Genomic DNA, 19,923 nt, shown 5'->3' with positions numbered 1-19,923 from the left:
TTGCTTTTAACTGTGTTGAGTATGACTGTGACTGGATCTTCTTTGCCATAAATTACAATGTTTAGTTAGCCCTTAGTCTTTGAAGGTGCTCTGCATTTATGTTTTGCGGTCTCAGAAAGAGCTAGCGAGATACCATCTGTTCGTACTGCTTCATGATTGTTTTGATTGAAGTGTTGACGGTTGAGATTTACTATTATTTGCTCGCTAGTTGATTATGCCATTGATATGAGTTTGTCGTGAGACCTAGATGTTATCTGCTTATGTGGTTTGCTTGTGATCTTGCTGAAATTCTGGTTATGAGCTAGACATAGTTGCAATAACAAGATCAAACAGAGTTCGTAAAAGTTTTTCTTTTGTCTCTTTCAGTTTGTCAATTGAATTTCTTGAGGACAAGCAAGGTTTTAAGCTTGGGGGAGTTGATACGTCTCCATTGTATCTACTTTTCCAAACTCTTTGGCCCTTGTTTTGGACTCTAATTTGCATGACTTGAATGGAACTAACACGGACTAACGCTGTTTTCAGCAGAATTGCCATGGTGTTGTTTTTGCGCATAAATAAAAGTTCTCGGAATGACCTAAAAATTTACGGAGAATTTTTGTGGAAATTATAAAAAATATTGGCGCAAAAATCAACGGAGGAAGTGGAGCGTGGAGCCCACAAGCCCACCAGGCGCGCCCCCCTGGTCGTGCTTGGCAGGCTTGTGGGGCGCACGTTGCTCCACCGCCTCCAATATCAGGTCTATTTAGTCCGTTTCGCCCGAAAAAAATCAAGGAGAAGAGTTCATCGCGTTTTATGATACGGAGGCGCCGCCACCTCCTGTTCTTCCTTTGGAGGGCAGATCTGGAGTCCGTTCTGGGCTCTAGAGAGGGGAGATCGTCGCCATCGTCATCATCAACCTTCCTTCATCAACAATTCCATGATGCTCTTACTGTTCGTGAGTAATCTCATCGTAGGTTTGTTGGACGGTGATGGGTTGGATGAGATCTATCATGTAATCGAGTTAGTTTTGACGGGGATAGATCCCTAGTATCCACTATGTTCTGAGATTGATGTTGCTACTACTTTGCCATGCTTCATGCTTGTCATTAGGGCCCGAGTGCCATGATTTCAGATCTGAACCTATTATGTTGTCGCCAATATATGTGTGTTCTTGATCCTATCTTGCAAGTTGTAGTCACCTACTATGTGTTATGACCCGACAACCCTGTAGTGACAATAGCCGGAACCACTCCCGGAGATGACCATAGTATGAGGAGTTCATGTATTCACCAAGTGTTAATGCGTTGGTCCGGTTCTTTATTAAAAGGAGAACCTTAATATCCAGTAGTTTCCATTAGGACCCCGCTGCCACGGGAGGGATTGACAATAGATGTCATGTCATACGTCTCCAACGTATCTATAATTTTTGATGGTTTCATGCTATTATCTTGTCAAACTTTGGATGTTTTGCATGCCTTTAATATATTTTTTGGGACTAACTTCGGTGCCAAGTGCCAGTTCCTGTTTTTCCATGTTTTTGACCCCCTTCAGAGAAGATTTTGAAACGGAGTCCAAACGGAAGAAAATCCCCGAAAAGATATTTTTCATAACGGAAGAAGATCGGGAAGCTTGGGAGCCAAGGCAGGGGATCCTCATGGGCCCCACAGGCCCCCGCCCCACGGCCAGGGGGGTAGGCCGCGACCCATAGGCTTGTGGGCCCCCTGGGCGCCCTCTGCCCTAGGGGTTGCGCCTATATATTCCCTAAAAATCCCAAAAAAATCAGGAGATCATAGAAATCACTTTTCTGCCGCCGCAAGCTTCTGTCTCCACAAGATCCTGTCTGGGGCACGTTCTGGTGCCCTGCCAGAGGTGGGATTCGGACATGGAGGGCTTTTTCATCAACACCATGACCTCTCTGATGATGCGTGAGTAGTTCACCATAGACCTACGGGTCCATAGTTAGTATCTAGATGGCTTCTTCTCTCTCTTGGATCTTCAATACAAAGTTCTCCATGATCTTCATGGAGATCTATCCGATGTAATCTTCTTTTGCAATGTTTTTGTCGAGATCAGATGAATTGTGGATTTATGATCATATTATCTATGAATCTTATTTGAGTTTCTTCTGATCTCTCTTATGCATGATTTCGTATCCTTGTAATTCTCTTCGATTTGTGGGTTTTTTCTGGCCAACTAGATCTATGATTCTTGCAATGGGATAAGTGCTTGGTTTTGGGTTCATACCGTGCGGTGACATCACCCACTGACACAAGGGGTAGCGAGGCAGGCATCATGTTGTTGCCATCAAGGGTAAAAAGATGGGGTTTTCATCATTGGTTTGAGATTATCCCTCTACATAATGACATCTTGCTTAAGGCGTTACTCTGTTCGTCATGAACTCAATAAACTAAATGCATGCTAGATAGTGGTCGATGTGTGGAGTAATAGTAGTAGATGCAGAAAGTATCGTTCTACTTGTCTCGGACGTGATGCCTATATGTATGATCATTGCCTTAGATATCGTCATGACTTTGCGCGATTCAATCAATTGCTCGACAGTAATTTGTTTACCCAGTGTGATATTTGCTATTTTTAGAGAAGCCTCTAGTGAACACTATGGCCCCCAGGTCTACTCCACACCATATTTTCAGCCTTACACTTTTTTACTTCGTTACACTTTCTGCCTTCAGATCTCACTTTGCAAACAATCTTGAACAGATTGACAACCCCTTTGAAGCGTTGGGTGCAAGCTCGTTTGTGTTTGCGCAGGTACTCTGGACTTGACGAGACCCTCCTTCTGGATCGATACCTTGGTTCTCAAACCGAGGGAAATACTTACTGCTCCTGTGCTGCATCACCCTTTCCTCTTCAAATGAAAAACCGACGCAAACAAGAGAAGTAGCAAGAAGAATTCCTGGCGTTGCTTGGGAAGGACTTTTGTTGCCGTAGCAGAAGAATTTCTGGCACCGTTTCCAGGGAGGAAGATCAAGTCAAGAACTCATCCAAGTAGGTGTCACCAACTCATGTCTTGCATTTACTTTGTTTGCTAGTTGCCTCTCGTTTTCCTCTCCCCCACTTCACAATTTGCCATTTTCGTTTGCCTTTCCTTAGCTTGTGTGCTATGTGCCTTCAATATGCTTGCATCTTCGCTTGCTGAAAATCTAGTGATATGGATCCTCACCCCCTTGCTAATCTCTTTAAGAGATCCACTTATGTGGAACCAATTGCTAGTGAGTTGAGTGCACTTGACTTTCTCTATGGAGTTTTGCTTGAGATGCGTGAATCTGAAAATCATGATGAAGAAATTTATGAAATGATTCACGAGGGCTCCTTGAATGAAAAGCATGATTGCAATGATTTCATTATAACTTCTATTAATTACAATCAAGCTACAAATATGCAAAACCCTAAGCTTGGGGACGCTAGTTTTGCTATGTCCACTACTTGTTGCAATGATATTTTCAATAATATTGAAAGTGGGTTTGGAGAAGTCATGACTTTAGTTGATGATAATCCCACTATTTTTGAAGAACGTCAACTTTGCATGCATGTGGATCATGAAAAGAATATACTTTGTGATAGCTATTTTGTTGAATTTGATTATGATCCCACATGTAATTGCTATGAGAGAGGAAAATATTGTGGTAGAAACTTTCATGTTACCAAATTACCTCTGGTTATGTGGAGATTGCTATTGTCTCTTTCTTCTTCCTTGCATATGGAAACTATTGGTTGTCTTGACAATCTGTTTTCCTATAAAATGCCTATGCATAGGAAGTATGTTAGACTTAGATATGTTTTTCACATGTTTCATGATGCTCTCTTCGTGTCCGATTGCTATCTTTTATGTGAGCATCATTAAAATCCTTATGCCTAGCTAAGGGCGTTAAACAATAGCGCTTGTTGGGCGGCAACCCAATGAATTTATATTTATATTTCTGTTTTGTTGTGTCCACACCATCTTAATTCTGTTATGATTGTGTCTTTTGTGTTTCCTTTTGTGTTAGAGCCAAGAAAAACCTTTATGACTAGTCTCGGTGATGGTTGTTTGATCCTGCTGGAAAAAGACAGAAACGTTTCACTCACGAGATGATTTTTAATTTTTATTCAGAAAGATATTTTGAGTTGATTCTTTTTTCTGCTGGTTGATATGCCTTTTTCCCAGGCAGTCGGAATTTTTCAGAATTTCTGAGGTAACATAAGTATATGAAGTATACACATTGCTACAGACTGGTCTGTTTTTGACAGATTCTGTTTTTGTTGAGTTGGTTGCTTGTTTTGATGAAACTATGGATAGTATCGGGGGGTACTAGCCATGGAAAAGTGAGAATACAGTAGCCCAACACATATATAGATAGAATTAAAGTTTGCTACAGTACCAAAAGAGGTGGTAGTTAGTTTTTGTAACATCCCAAAATTATAAATTTTGAAATGTTAATATAATTATTAGATTGATTGTTTGTTTGATTGCTGAGCGATTGAAACTTGTGTGAAATTTGAAACTTTTCGAAACTTTTGAAAGAGAGGGAATGAAATGACTTCCCCCTTCTCCGGTGAATTCAAATTCAATCTTTTAAAAACAACGAGAGAAGATGACATGACTTCTTCAACTATAAAGAATTTGAACGGAGATGTTTGCATTTGAACTTTCCTTGCATTTCCATTCGTTTTCTTCGTGCAAGAAATGCCGGGAATTACTTTCCCAGAGAGGAGGAAAATGACCCTCCAAAGTGCGGGCAAATCTCTGAAATATTTGAGCAAAGAAAACCCAAAATTCTTTTGCAAAAATAATTGCAAAAAGAAATAAAGTAAAGTGGGAATTTCTGAAAAAAACATTTTTTTTAAAGTTTTTATTTTGGCTTTAATAAAATGTTATTCGGGTAGAGATTCTTTTTCTGATTTTTTTGATATATAATACCATATATAGATATTTTGATTTATTTTCTTTTTTAGCTTTTATATTTTCTGTTTGGAAAGGTTTAATAAAAGGAAAGCTTTTTTTTATTTTTTTTCTAACCTAACCACCGCCCTGGGCGTGCCTTAGCCACCTGGGCCGAATCCCCACTATTCCACGGATCTCAAATCCCTTATGCAACCAACCGACCCCTTCCCTCCTCTCCTCCTCTCACTTACCCGAGGGCCCCACCCGAGCCCCTCTCTCCCCGTCACTCTCCTTCTCCTACCCCCTCGTCTCCTTCCTTTTCTTCTGCACCCGAGACCACGTCTCCCCCACCTCGCAATTCCCTACCCCGAGAACCTCCCTCTCCTTCCTTAACACCCCGCCCCCATGGCCTATATAACCCCAGCACCTCGGCCACCCCGTTCCCAACCCTAGCCGCCGCCGCCCCGTCCCCTCGCCGCCCCAGCCTGCTGCTGCCGGTGCAAAGCTACTGCATCCCTCGGCCTCGCCCTAGGAGCCGCCCCGTCGCCGCCCCTCTCCCCGAGCGCCTCCCCCCCGAGGAGGAGGAGTACTGCCACGCCGCCTCCCCAACGCCACTGCCGCCCCGGAGCTTCTCCTTCCTCGCCGGCCATCCTCCACCATGCCGGTGCAGCAGCAGCAAAGCCACTGCACCACCTTCGGTCGCCCTGGGAGCCACCGCCCCGGAGCCCCTTCTCCCCCGAGCGCCTCCCCCCGCGGAGGAGGACCCCGCCGCCGCCTCCCCCGAAGCCCTCCACCGCCCCGGAGCTCCCCTCCCTCACAGGCCAGCCTCTCCCTCGCCGGTGCAAGGTACTGCCCGCACGGTATTCTCCCTCCCCTCTCTATTTTTCCTTTCTTAGTTTGCAACCGTTGGATCTTAACTAGTGGCCTAGATTAGATCATCTATACCTCTTCGGTCTATCTCAGAAAACCGGTGTGTTTATTTTGTCACTTAAGTTTTAACCAGCGAGTCTATTTAACTTCGGTCGTTTGCCCGAAGCCATGCAACAAACACCACCGCAGCCAATAGCATCAGGACACGTGTACCTCTTTTTAGTACTAGATAGCTGCAGTTTTTCTGTCAAAATTACAAAAAAACAGCAACTTTCAATCTTGTTTTGGCCACAACTTTTGATCCCGAAGTCCAATGACATTGATTCTTTTTCCAGTAGCTCACAAATTTCCTGTAGTTTTTAAAAACATATAGTTTGTCTATGTTTGAAATTGTTAAATATAAGTTAGAGCAGATTTAGTTTAAACTATGTTTTGCCTATTCCAGAAGTTTAAAAATAGCTTTTAATTTGATTCCTTTTGGTACTGATCACTAGTGATCCTATTTACGAGTCGTAAAAAGTTCAGATTTGTTTGAGTATCTTAACTCATTATTTCATGTGAAACAACTTCTGTTTCACCTCTTTTAGGATTTCGGCTAGTTCATTTTCTACTTTTGTTTTAAAATATTTTGTTTATTATTTAAGAAAGATTATTATTGTTTTGTTTATGTTAGTTAACAGTAGTTTTGCAACAATTTTTTATTTTATTTTTATTTGTTTTCATGAAATCAATTCTAGCTCCGTAGTAACGTGCAATTGTTTTCACCGTTGTTTCAAATCCAGTTTGGGAATACTTTCAAAGGTTTTGTGAAAACACTTTATTTTATCTTAGTTAGATTTATATATTAGTTCTTTGTTAATATTTTCTGTTAGACAAAACTAGTTAGTGTTTGACGTAGTAGAAAACTCCCTAGTCTTATTTGAAGTTTCTTTCGGATTTCTATTCGCTCTCTCTTTTGTTTTGATTGCTAGAATGAATGCTAGTATGTGTGCTTATGTGAATGATATGTTTGCTATATAGATTTCATCAGAGAGTGATGAGCAGTCTATCAAGTTATTTTCTCGAGGAATTCTTCTTCGTCAACATCACCAGGCAAGTCACTTTGATCATACAATTACCTATGTTTTCGATGCATGGTAGATCACCTTTCTTTGCCCAATTGCATGCTGCCTAGGTACTTGGAAACTTTAGCATAAGTTGTATTATCATGTGGTAGGGACACAACAACCCCGACACTTGGCCCCGGGACGACAATTTCACAATGCTATGCTTGAGTAGACGGATTATCGGTTGAGTGTATACCACGAGTGATGCGAGGTTGATATAATAATCAAGACCGGACTAAGACAAGATTTTCAAGACCTCGGACGCAATGCAACTCTGGGAGAAGGACGGTTGATCGGCTCCCTGGAAAACCCAGTGGATGTCTGGGATGCTGGAGAGGCCATGTCATCCTGCGGAAAGCTTCACCCAGGCTCAAAGAGACGGACGGATATTTTCAAGACCCAAGGCTTACCTGCACAACCACAAGTCATTATGGGCTGTGGCTTGGTTGGACAATGCGGCGACTCTGGATAGGAGGTGCTAGCAGATGTAGAAGAACGGTAGGAATGGATGGGCACCGACAGGGATTCAGAGGGACCCGTTGAAAGACCATGTTTTGATCATCCGGTCTTCAAACACCTTGAAGTGTGAGGACATACTCGGAGGCGATCAAATCTTGTGGGGAACGTGTGCGAAACTCTGCAGAGTACTCAAACCTAATCGATTAGCCGTGTCCACGGCCATGGACGACTTGAGCCAAAGGAACTAAAGTTATCTGGATTTCTCAACACCATTATATATATTTGATGAGGGTAATTATTGACAACTCGGGTACGAGAACTGGTTGGCGGAACCATCTCGTTGACAACCAACAATGTAGTAACATTTTGTTTTTAGCCCCTCTTGATGTAGGAGAAAACTTGCTTTTCGCTAAAATCTTATAGCCCCACCTGCCATATATGCATATAGTATAGATGATTACTTTTCACCCCTCTCTTATGTGACTTGCCGACATATTCAATATGCTGACCTACACGGCTGCAACGTCTTATGTTGCAGATATTTTTCTTCGACGAGTAAGAGTACGATTCAGGGTTACAGTCTACACTGAACTTGCCGTTGGTGTTTATTGGGACTCCACTCCCTTGACCGTTTCCGCTGAGATAATTAAGGTATATATCAGTTTTACGCTATTTTACATGTGATTGCACTTTGATATATACATTGATGTACTGTGTGTGCCAGCATACTGATCCAGGGATGGCACAGAAACACAGAGGCTTGACTCGTTTTGGGTCGGGTCACTATAGAAATGGTATCAGAGCACATGTTGACTGTAGGACGTGACCCTAGAAACTGGAAATTCCTTAGGATAGGATCTCTCAAAAAAATTTATTTTCAACAACACCTTTTACATCTCATCTCTTCTGATTTCATCGAATGTTCCCTCTCACCTCAAATAGTTAGACAATACCCTTACCCCTTCAACCTCATGAAGAATCAGCGGAGTTCTACTTCAAAGTAAAGAGGATTTCACACGCGTTTGAAGAATTGAAGCTACACCAACGGTAGACTCTCAAGACCCGAAGAACTCAAAGACCCAGAAGTGTTTGAATAATTATATGACCATTAGAAGTCCAAACCCCTTTTATATACCCACGTTAGTTATGATGATTTGTGAGCCGTCATTGGTGTGTGTTTTCCGATGGCCACAAATAAAACCTATTCTCAAAAATATTGTTTGTATTGTGTGTATCTCCCTCCCTCTCTTACCCGTCTCATCCCCAAAACCTCAACCCTACCAGATGGAGTATGAAGCTGGACTTGTAGTCTCTGGACCAATGACCCAGCTCGAGGCTGAAATATGGATTCAGAACATGGAGAACCACTTCGGGAGCAACTTGATCTCAAGGAAGCATGAAGTGGAACACGCTCTTCAGTACTTTACCCAAAGTGCAGCTATCTGGTGGAAAATGCACTATGCCATACAAGGATTTAGTGGAGCAGAAAGTTGGGAAGAATTCAAGAAGACTCTGTTAAGATCCCGTCTCATTCAGAAGGGCTATGATAATCCGAAGGAGAAGACTTGTGCATGCAAGATCTGTGGAGAAATAGGACACACCCAGGAAGAACACAAGGATGGATGCACTCATTGTGATGAAAATCACCCAGCTGCGGAATGCCCAACTAGTCAGGTGACTTGTTTCTTGTGTGAAGGAACCACCCACTACCCAGCTTAGTGTCACATTTACCCCAAGGTGCAACAAGTTGTCAAGCAACAGAAAGATGCAGTGAAGGAAACCCTCAAGAAGAAGATTCTAGAAGAACCGGTGATGAACGAAAACATTGAAGACCCTGATGGACAAGGTCTGACCCGATTTTTCTCCAATGCATGCTACTCATGTGGAGTAGAAGGACATTATTCACAGGACTGCACGAAGAGAAGCCAAGAGTATCTAGGAAACTTCCCGACGGAATAAGTGGAGTTTGATCCACTTGAAATAGAAGAACTGGCCAAAATAAAGGAGTACGGAAAGAAGAACAAGTACCCTCGGAAGAACAAAATCTCTGCAGACATAGACCTGAGTCATGTCAGATGTTACAAGTGTATGAAAATTGGCCACCACAAATACATGTGCTCAGGAAGAAAGCCGGGAATCCAAGGAGCAAAAGCAGAAGCTAAGAAGCCTCGAGACTTGTCAGAAATCATTTGCTTTTGTTGCAAGGAAGCAGGACATTTTGCAAGCGATTGTCCACAAAGGAAGAAAGCTAGAATGGAGTAGTTAAGTTTTGACCATGGCAATAAGTGTAATCTGAAGCACTCTTTTTTTCATGAGATCATGGAGTGAAATTTTTGTAACACAAGTCCCTGAGATTGTAATAGCATCATGAATAAATGGAATTTATTGTCTCATGATTGTCTATGTTGAAACTGTATGCGTTGTTTCTCTTCGAACAAAGATCTCTGAACATTTATGAGGATAAGAGAAAATATGGTCTATGCAGGCATGAGTATAATTCATTTAAGTGTGGTAGTAATCAGTAAACCCACAGGATCCATTGAGTAGGAGTGTACCATGATTACCAAGGAGACATATACATTCCTCTGAGTACCTATTTACTGACACCTGCAGATGACAACTCTCTACGAGTCATTTCTCAAGGGCCCAGAAACGATCATGACCCTGACCAGTGATCACGATTACCCGAAAATCCTGAAGGACATGATGAAGCACATTCATCTTGAAGGAGATGCAGTCTACAAAGGTTACCCATTCATGGAAAATGGAGTGGAACTTTGGTACGTGGAAGTACACCTCCACCATGTGAAAGGAGTTTGTCCAAAGACTATGGGGCAATACTTTTTCATTTCACGTGTACCACGAGCAACCTTCTTTGATGCTGTTCGTGAAGCTGCCATGGAAGCTATACGCCAGATTGGAGAAATACTTGAAGCAAGACTCCGTCATACCCAGGAATACCTGAGTGAAGTACGTTCGGAGATGATGGAGATGAAGCTAGTGGCCACCATGATGAAGCAAAAGATGGATGATTTCAAGGAGCACCTCGGAAAGTTCGAGTGGAACTAAAGTACCTCCAAGAGAGGCAGATCAATAAAGTTGGCAGAAATGCTCGACCATACCGAACCATGTGGATGGCAGCAATTGTAATAGCGTACTTTTGAATTGGAGTTTTTGAGGATAAATTAAGGATGTAATGAAGGATTGATTATGAAATGCATATGATTTATGGAAGAAGCTATGATGGATCAGCAAATGTTTTCTTAGGAGCATACGAAAACCTGAGAGTTGTGAAGAACGATAGATGCTTTGTTCAGCTTGCAGAACCAATGGATTATCCGTACTTCGTTCGTGGACAAGAGAAATTCTGCAACGCTAGTGAGGATGCCCAAGTGTTAGAACGCGAGATTCGCTAAACCTTATACAGAGAAATGATTTGGGCGCGGAATGGATTGATCACCATGACGACTTACTCTTATCATTGATCTTGATATTCCGAATGGTAAATCTGAGAGACTTACCCATATAGAGAGACGACGTTCTTTGAAGCTTTTGTTTAAGCCTTAGAGTGGTATAAGAAAAGCCCATGTACATGGCATTTGTTGTCACGCGTAGGAATTTTTTTTCCGGTGAGGATGAAGCCAAGACCCATTTCACTGCAGGATAACCACAAAGGGTAGACCACCATGAGAATCATCCATAGGTTATTTTGAATTGATCACGAGACTGTCAGTTAAGAAGACCCAGTGATGGAAGAAGCTTATATCAACAGAAGAACCCTTGATTTTGATGGAAACATTATGAATACAATGGAAGAGCTTCACCAAAGTAGTTACCATGAAGAATGTGAGGAGTGAGATGCCAAGATCCCACAGGATTGTTAATAATTTGAGAGACCGGTATCTCTCATTTTAAGTGTGGTAGCATCCTACCTTGCCGGAGATTGGATTTGTTAGAAGACCCCCAAACCCTAACCTTTCTTTCTAGCCTCTTCAAATCTCGAGGACGAGATTCATTTTAAGTGTGGTAGTTTGTAACATCCCAAAATTATAAATTTTGTAATGTTAATATAATTATTAGATTGATTGTTTGTTTGATTGCTGAGCGATTGAAACTTGTGTGAAATTTGAAACTTTTTGAAACTTTTGAAAGAGAGGGAATGAAATGACTTTCCCCTTCTCCGGTGAATTCAAATTCAATCTTTTAAAAACAACGAGAGAAGATGACATGACTTCTTCAACTATAAAGAATTTGAACGGAGATGTTTGCATTTGAACTTTCCTTGCATTTCCATTCGTTTTCTTCGTGCAAGAAATGCCGGGAATTACATTTCCAGAGCGGAGGAAAATGACACTCCAAAGTGCGGGCAAATCTCTGAAATATTTGAGCAAAGAAAACCCAAAATTCTTTTGCAAAAATAATTGCAAAAAGAAATAAAGTAAATTGGGAATTTCTGAAAAAAAACATTTTTTTAAAAGTTTTTATTTTGGCTTTAATAAAATGTTATTCGGGTAGAGATTCTTTTTCTGATTTCTTTGATATATAATACCATATATAGATATTTTGATTTATTTTCTTTTTTAGCTTTTATATTTTGTGTTTGGATAGGTTTAACAAAAGCAAAGCTTTTTTTTTTCTAACCTAACTACCGCCCTGGGCGTGCCTTAGCCACCTGGGCCGAATCCCCACTATTCCACGGATCTCAAATCCCTTATGCAACCAACCGACCCCTTCCCTCCTCTCCTCCTCTCACTTACCCGAGGGCCCCACCCGAGCCCCTCTCTCCCCGTCACTTTCCTTCTCCTACCCCCTCGTCTCCTTCCTTTTCTTCTGCACCCGAGACCACGTCTCCCCCACCTCGCGATTCCCTACCCCGAGAACCTCCCTCTCCTTCCTTAACACCCCGCCCCCATGGCCTATATAACCCCAGCACCTCGGCCACCCTGTTCCCAACCCTAGCCGCCGCCGCCGCCCCGTCCCCTCGCCGCCCCAGCCTGCTGCCACTGGTGCAAAGCTACTGCATCCCTCGGCCTCGCCCTAGGAGCCGCCCCGTCGCCGCCCCCTCTCCCCGAGCGCCTCCCCCCCGAGGAGGAGGAGTACTGCCACGCCGCCTCCCCGACGCCACTTCTGCCCGGAGCTTCTCCTTCCTCGCCGGCCATCCTTCACCACTCCGGTGCAGCAGCAGCAAAGCTACTGCACCACCTTCGGTCGCCCTGGGAGCCACCGCCCTGGAGCCCCTTCTCCCCTGAGCGCCTCCCCCCGCGGAGGAGGACCCCGCCGCCGCCTCCCCCGAAGCCCTCCACCGCCCCGGAGCTCCCCTCCCTCACCGGCCAGCCTCTCCCTCGCCGGTGCAAGGTACTGCCCGCACGGTATTCTCCCTCCCCTCTCTATTTTTCCTTTCTTAGTTTGCAACTGTTGGATCTTAACTAGTGGCCTAGATTAAATCATCTATACCTCTTCGGTCTATCTCAGAAAACCGGTGTGTTTATTTTGTCACTTAAGTTTTAACCAGCGAGTCTATTTAACTTCGGCCGTTTGCCCGAAGCCATGCAACAAACACCACCGCAGCCAATAGCATCAGGACACGTGTACCTCTTTTTAGTACTAGATAGCTGCAGTTTTTCTGTCAAAATTACAAAAAACAGCAACTTTCAATCTTGTTTTGGCCACAACTTTTGATCCCGAAGTCCAATGACATTGATTAGTTTTCCAGTAGCTCACAAATTTCCTGTAGTTTTTAAAAACATATAATGTGTCTATGTGTGAAATTTGTAAATATAAGTTAGAGCAGATTTAGTTTAAACCTTGTTTTGCCTATTCCAGTAGTTTAAAAATAGCTTTTAATTTGATTCCTTTTTGTACTGATCACTAGTGATCCTATTTACAAGTGGTAAAAAGTTCAGATTTGTTTGAGTATTTTAACTCATTATTTCATGTGAAACAATTTCTGTTTCACCGCTTTTAGGATTTCGGCTAGTTCATTTTTTACTTTTGTTTTAAAATATTTTCTTTATCATTTAAGAAAGATTATTATTGTTTTGTTTATGTTAGTTAACATTAGTTTTGCAACAAGTTTTTATTTTATTTTTATTTGTTTTCATGAAATCAATTCTAGCTCCGTAGTAACGTGCAATTGTTTTCACCGTTGTTTCAAGTCCCGTTTGGGAATACTTTCAAAGGTTTTGTGAAAAACACTTTATTTGATCTTAGTTAGATTTATATATTAGTTCTTTGTTAATATTTTATGTTAGACAAAACTAGTTAGTGTTTGACGTAGTAGAAAACTCCCTAGTCTTATTTGAAGTTTCTTTCGGATTTCTATTCGCTCTCTCTTTTGTTTTGATTGCTAGAATGGATGCTAGTATGTGTGCTTATATGAATGATATGTTTGCTATATAGATTTCATCGGAGAGTGACGAGTAGTCTATTAAGTTATTTTCTCGAGGAATTCTTCTTCGTCAACATCACCAGGCAAGTCACTTTGATCATACAATTACCTATGTTTTCGATGCATGGTAGATCACCTTTCTTTGCCCAATTGCATGATGCCTAGGTACTTGGAAACTTTAGCATAAGTTGTAGTATCATGTGGTAGGGACACAACAACCCCGACACTTGGGCCCGGGACGATAATTTCACAATGCTATGCTTGAGTAGACGGGTTATCGGTTGAGTGTATACCACGAGTGATGCGAGGTTGATATAATAATCAAGACCGGACTAAGACAAGATTTTCAAGACCTCGGACGCAATGCAACTATGGGTGAAGGATGGTTGATCGGCTCCCTGGAAACCCCAGTGGATGCCCGGGATGCTGGAGAGGCCATGTCATCCTGCGGAAAGCTTCACCCAGGCTCAAAGAGACGGACGGATATTTTCAAGACCCAAGGCTTACCTGCACAGCCACAAGTCATTATGGGCTGTGGCTTGGTTGGACAACGCGGCGACTCTGGACAGGCGGTGCTAGCAGATGTAGAAGAACGGTAGGAATGGATGGGCACCGACAGGGATTCAGAGGGACCCGTTGAAAGACCATGTTTTGATCATCCGGTCTTCGAACACCTTGATGTGCGAGGACATACTCGGAGGCGATCAAATCTTGTTGGGAATGTGTGCAAAACTCTGCAGAGTACTCAAACCTAATAGATTAGCCGTGTCCACGGTCATGGACGACTTGAGCCAAAGGAACTGAAGTTATCTGGATTTCTCAACACCATTATATATATTTGATGAGGGTAATTATTGACAACTCGGGTACGAGAACTGGTTGGCGGAACCATCTCGTTGACAACCAACAATGTAGTAATATTTTGCTTTTAGCCCCTCTTGATGTAGGAGAAAACTTGCTTTTCGCTAAAAACTTATAGCCCCACCTGCCATATATGCATATAGTATAGATGATTACTTTTCACCCCTCGCTTATGTGACTTGCCGGCATATTCAATATGCTGACCTACACGGCTGCAACGTCTTATGTTGTAGATATTTTTCTTCGACGAGTAAGAGTACGATTCAGGGTTACGGTCTACACTCAACTTGCCATTGGTGTTTATTGGGACTCCACTCCCTTGACCGTTTCCGCTGAGATAATTAAGGTATATATCAGTTTTACGCTATTTTACATGTGATTGCACTTTGATATATACATTGATGTACTGTGTGTGCCAGCATACTGATCCAGGGATGGCACAGAAACACAGAGGCTTGACTCGTTTTGTGTCAGGTCGCTACAGTTTTCTTGTGCTAATGTTATCATGAGTTTCTGTTTAAATTTTGTATTGTGAAGTTTTCAAGTTTTGGGTGATGTTCTCATGGACAAAGAGATAAGGAGTGGAAAGAGCTCAAGCTTGGGGATTCCCAAGGCATCCCAAGACAAATTCAAGGACACCAAAAATCCTAAGCTTGGGGATGCCCCGGGAAGGCATCCCCTCTTTCGTCTTCAAGCCATCAGTAACATTACTTGGAGCTATATTTTTATTCACCACATGATATGTGTTTTGCTTGGAGCGTCTTGTATCGTAGGAGTCTTTTCTTTTTTGTTGTGTCACAATCATCCTTGCGGCACACCTTTATAGAGAGACATGCACTCATCGTGATTTTGCTAGAATTCTCGTCGTGCTTCACTTATATCTTTTGAGCTAGATAATTTTTCTCTATGTGCTTCACTTAGATCTTTTAGAGCACGGCGGTGCGTGCCTTGGTAGTTGGCTTATGCTATGAAAGTAGTAGCAAAGGTGATAGTTATCCAAAGAGGATACAAAAACCTCCATCTTCATGTGCATTGAGTAGAAAGAGAAGTCTTGATTCCTCTCAATTAGTTTTGAGACGTGGATTCGGTAATATTAAGAGTTATGTTAGTAGGGTGCTGTGAATCTAGCAATATGGGTTGAAGTTAGTGATTCCCGTAGCATGCACGTATGGTGAACCGCTATGTTAGGAAGTCGGAGCATAATTGATCTATTGATTGTCATCCTTTGTGTTGAGGTCGGGATCGCGCGATGGTTAACACCTGCCAACCCTTCCCCTAGGAGTATGCGTTTAGCACATTGTTTCAATTACTAATAAAAACTTTCGCAACAAGTATATGAGTTCTTCATGACTAATGTGAGTCCATGGTATAGATGCACTTTCACCTTCCACCTTTTCTAGCCTCTCTAGTGCCGCGCAACTTTTGCCGGTACACAAATCACCATATGCCTTCCTCAAAACAACCACCATACCTACCTACTATGTCATTTTCATAGCCATTCTGAGATATATTGCCATGCAACTCCCACTGTTCTGTCTCATGACTTGTGCCGTCACTCTCATATTGCCATTGCATGATCGTAAGATAGCTAGCGAGATGTTTCAACGTCATACGCCAAGCTAGATCATTGCACATCCCGGTACACTGCCGGAGGCATTTCCTATACAGTCATTTCTAAGCTTTGAGCTGTGAGTAAATAAAAGTCTGATGATCATCATTATTAGAGCATTGTCCCATGTGAGGAAAAAAGGCCAAAGATCCCAAAAATAAAAAAAAGAGAAAAAAGAGAGGCCTAAGAGCCCAAATGAAAATAAGGGAGAGAAAAAGAGAGAAGGGACAATGCTACTACCTTTTTTCCACACTTGTGCTACATAAATAGCACCATGTTCTTCAAGATTGAGAGCTTCTTGCTTCGTCACCGCCATATGCTAGTGGGAATATTCATTATATAACATGGCTTGTATATTCCAATGATGGGCTTTCTCAAAATTGCCCCGGGTCTTCGTGAGCAAGCAAGTTGGATGCACACCCACTAGTTTTACTTTTGAGCTTTCGCATACTTATAGCTCTAGTGCATCTCTTGTATGGCAATCCCTATTCATTCACATTGATATCTATTAATGGGCATGTCCATAGCCCTTTGATATGTCGAGTCAATATGACCATCTCCTCCTTTTTGTCTCACAATCACCACCACACTCTATTCCACTTATAGTGCTATATCCATGGCTCACGCTCATGTATTGCATGATAGTTATAAAAAGTTTGAGAAAGTAAGAGTGCGAAAACAATTACTTGGCCAATACCGGGGTTGTGCATGATTTACATTAGTTGTGTGAGGATGATGGAGCATAGCCAGACTATATGATTTTGTAGGGATAACTTTCCTTTGCCTTGTTATTTTGAAAGTTCATGATTACCTTGCTAGTTTGCTTGAAGTATTATCGTTTTCACGTCAATAGCAAACTATTGTTTGGAATCTTACGGATCCGAACATTCATGTCACGTGAAAGAAGTTGCAAAGGACAACTATGCTAGGTAGCATTCCACATCAAAAATTCATTCTTCATCACTTCCCTACTCGAGGACGAGGAGGAGTTAAGCTTGGGGATGCTTTGTACTTCTGTTGGAAATATGCCCTAGAGGCAATAATAATTAGTTATCATTATATTTCTTTGTTCATGATAATTGTTTATTATCCATGCTATAATTCTATTGATTGGAAACACAATACTTGTGTGGATACATAGACAAAACACTGTCCCTAGTAAGCCTCTAGTTGACTAGCTCGTTGATCAAAGATGGTCAAGGTTTCCTGACCATAGGCAAGTGTTGTCACCTTATAACGGGATCACATCATTAGGAGAATCATGTGATGGACTAGACCCAAACTAATAGACGTAGCATGTTGATCGTGTCATTTTGTTGCTACTGTTTTCTGCATGTCAAGTATTTGTTCCTGTGACCATGAGATCATATAACTCACTGACACCGGAGGAATGCTTTGTGTGTATCAAACGTCGCAATGTAACTGGGTGACTATAAAGATGCTCTACAGGTATCTCCGAAGGTGTTCGTTGAGTTAGTATGGATCGAGACTGGGATTTGTCACTCCGTGTGACGGAGAGGTATCTCGGGGCCCACTCGGTAATACAACATCACACACAAGCCTTGCAAGCAATGTGACTTAGTGTAAGTTGCGGGATCTTCTATTACGGAACGAGTAAAGAGACTTGCCGGTAAACGAGATTGAAATAGGTATGCGGATACTGACGATCGAATCTCGGGAAAGTAACATACCGAAGGACAAAGGGAATGACACACGGGATTATATGAATTCTTGACACTGAGGTTCAACCGATAAGATCTTCGGAGAACATGTAGGATCCAATATGGGCATCCAGGTCCCGCTATTGGATATTGACCGAGGAGTCACTCGGGTCATGTCTACATAGTTCTCGAACCCGCAGGGTCTGCACACTTAAGGTTCGACGTTGTTTTATGCGTATTTGTGTTATATGGTTGGTTACCGAATGTTTTTCGGAGTCCCGGATGAGATCACGGACGTCACGAGGGTTTTTGGAATGGTCCGGAAACGAAGATTGATATATAGGATGACCTCATTTGATTACCGGAAGGTTTTCGGAGTTACCGGGAATGTACCGGGAATGACGAATGGGTTCCGGGTATTCACCCGGGGGGGGGGGGGGCAACCCACCAGGGGGAAGCCCATAGGCCTTGGGGGTGGTGCACCAGCATTTAGTGGGCTGGTGGGACAGCCCAAGAAGGCCATATGCGCCATAGGAAGAAAACCAAAGAGAAAAAAAAGGAGGTGGGTAAAAGGGGAAGGACTCCTCCTTCCAAACCTAGTTGGATTCGGTTTGAAGGGGAGGACTCCCCCCCTTGGCTCGGCCGACCCCCTTGGGGCTCCTTGAGCCCCAAGGAAAGCCCCCCCTCTCCCACCTATATATACGGAGGTTTTAGGGCTGATTTGAGATAACTTTTGCCACGGCAGCCCGACCACATACCTCCACGGTTTTACCTCTAGATCGCGTTTCTGCGGAGCTCGGGCGGAGCCCTGCCGAGATCAAATCACCACCAACCTCCAGAGCGCCGTCACTCTGCCGGAGAACTCATCTACCTCTCCGTCTCTCTTGCTGGATCAAGAAGGCCGAGATCATCGTCGAGCTGTACGTGTGCTCAACGCGGAGGTGCCGTCCGTTCGGCACTAGATCATGGGACGGATCGCGCGATGGTTCGCGGGGCGGATCGAGGGACGTGAGGACGTTCCACTACATCAACCGCTTTCACTAACGCTTCTGCTGTGCGATCTAGAAGGGTACGTAGATCGGAAATCCCCTCTCGTAGATAGACATCACCATGATAGGCCTTCGTGCGCGTAGGAAAATTTTTGTTTCCCATGCGACGTTCCCCAACAGTGGCATCATGAGCTAGGTTCATGCGTAGATGTCTTCTCGAGTAGAACACAAAAGTTTTTGTGGGCGGTGATGTGCGTTTTGCTGCCCTCCTTAGTCTTTTCTTGATTCCGCGGTATTTTTGGATCGAAGCTGCTCGGACCGACATTACTCGTACGCTTACGAGAGACTGGTTTCATCGCTACGAGTAACTCCGTTGCTCAAAGATGACCGGCGAGTGTCAGTTTCTCCATCTTTAGTTGAATCGGATTTGACCGAGGAGGTCCTTGGATGAGGTTAAATAGCAATTCATATATCTTCGTTGTGGTGTTTGCGTAAGTAAGATGCGATCCTACTAGATGCCCATGGTCACGACGTAAAACATGCAACAACAATTAGAGGACGTCTAACTTGTTTTTGCAGGGTATGCTTGTGATGTGATATGGCCAACGATGTGATGTGATATATTGGATGTATGAGATGATCATGTTGTAATAGGAAATATCGACTTGCACGTCGATGGAACGGCAACCGGCAGGAGCCATAGGGTTGTCTTTAAACTAACGTTTGTGCCTGCAGATGCGTTTACTATATTGCTAGGACGTAGCTTTAGTAGTAATAGCATGAGTAGCATGACAACCCCGATGGCGACACGTTGATGGAGATCATGGTATGACGCCGGTGACAAGAAATCGTGCCAGTGCTTTGGTGATGGAGATCAAGAAGCACAAGATGATGGCCATATCATGTCACTTATGTATTGCATGTGATGTTAATCCTTTATGCACCTTATCTTTCTTAGAACGACGGTAGCATTATGAGGTGATCTCTCACTAAAATTTCAAGACGAAATTGTGTTCTCCCCGACTGTGCACTGTTGCGACAGTTCTTCGTTTTGAGACACCACGTGATGATCGGGTGTGATAGACTCAACGTTCACATACAACGGGTACAAAACAGTTG

This window comes from Hordeum vulgare, chromosome 6H (genome assembly GCF_904849725.1).
Source record: "Hordeum vulgare subsp. vulgare chromosome 6H, MorexV3_pseudomolecules_assembly, whole genome shotgun sequence".
Lineage (NCBI taxonomy): Eukaryota > Viridiplantae > Streptophyta > Magnoliopsida > Poales > Poaceae > Hordeum > Hordeum vulgare.
The sequence above is the reverse complement of the archived record's forward strand: the minus strand, read 5'-3'. Positions refer to the sequence as shown.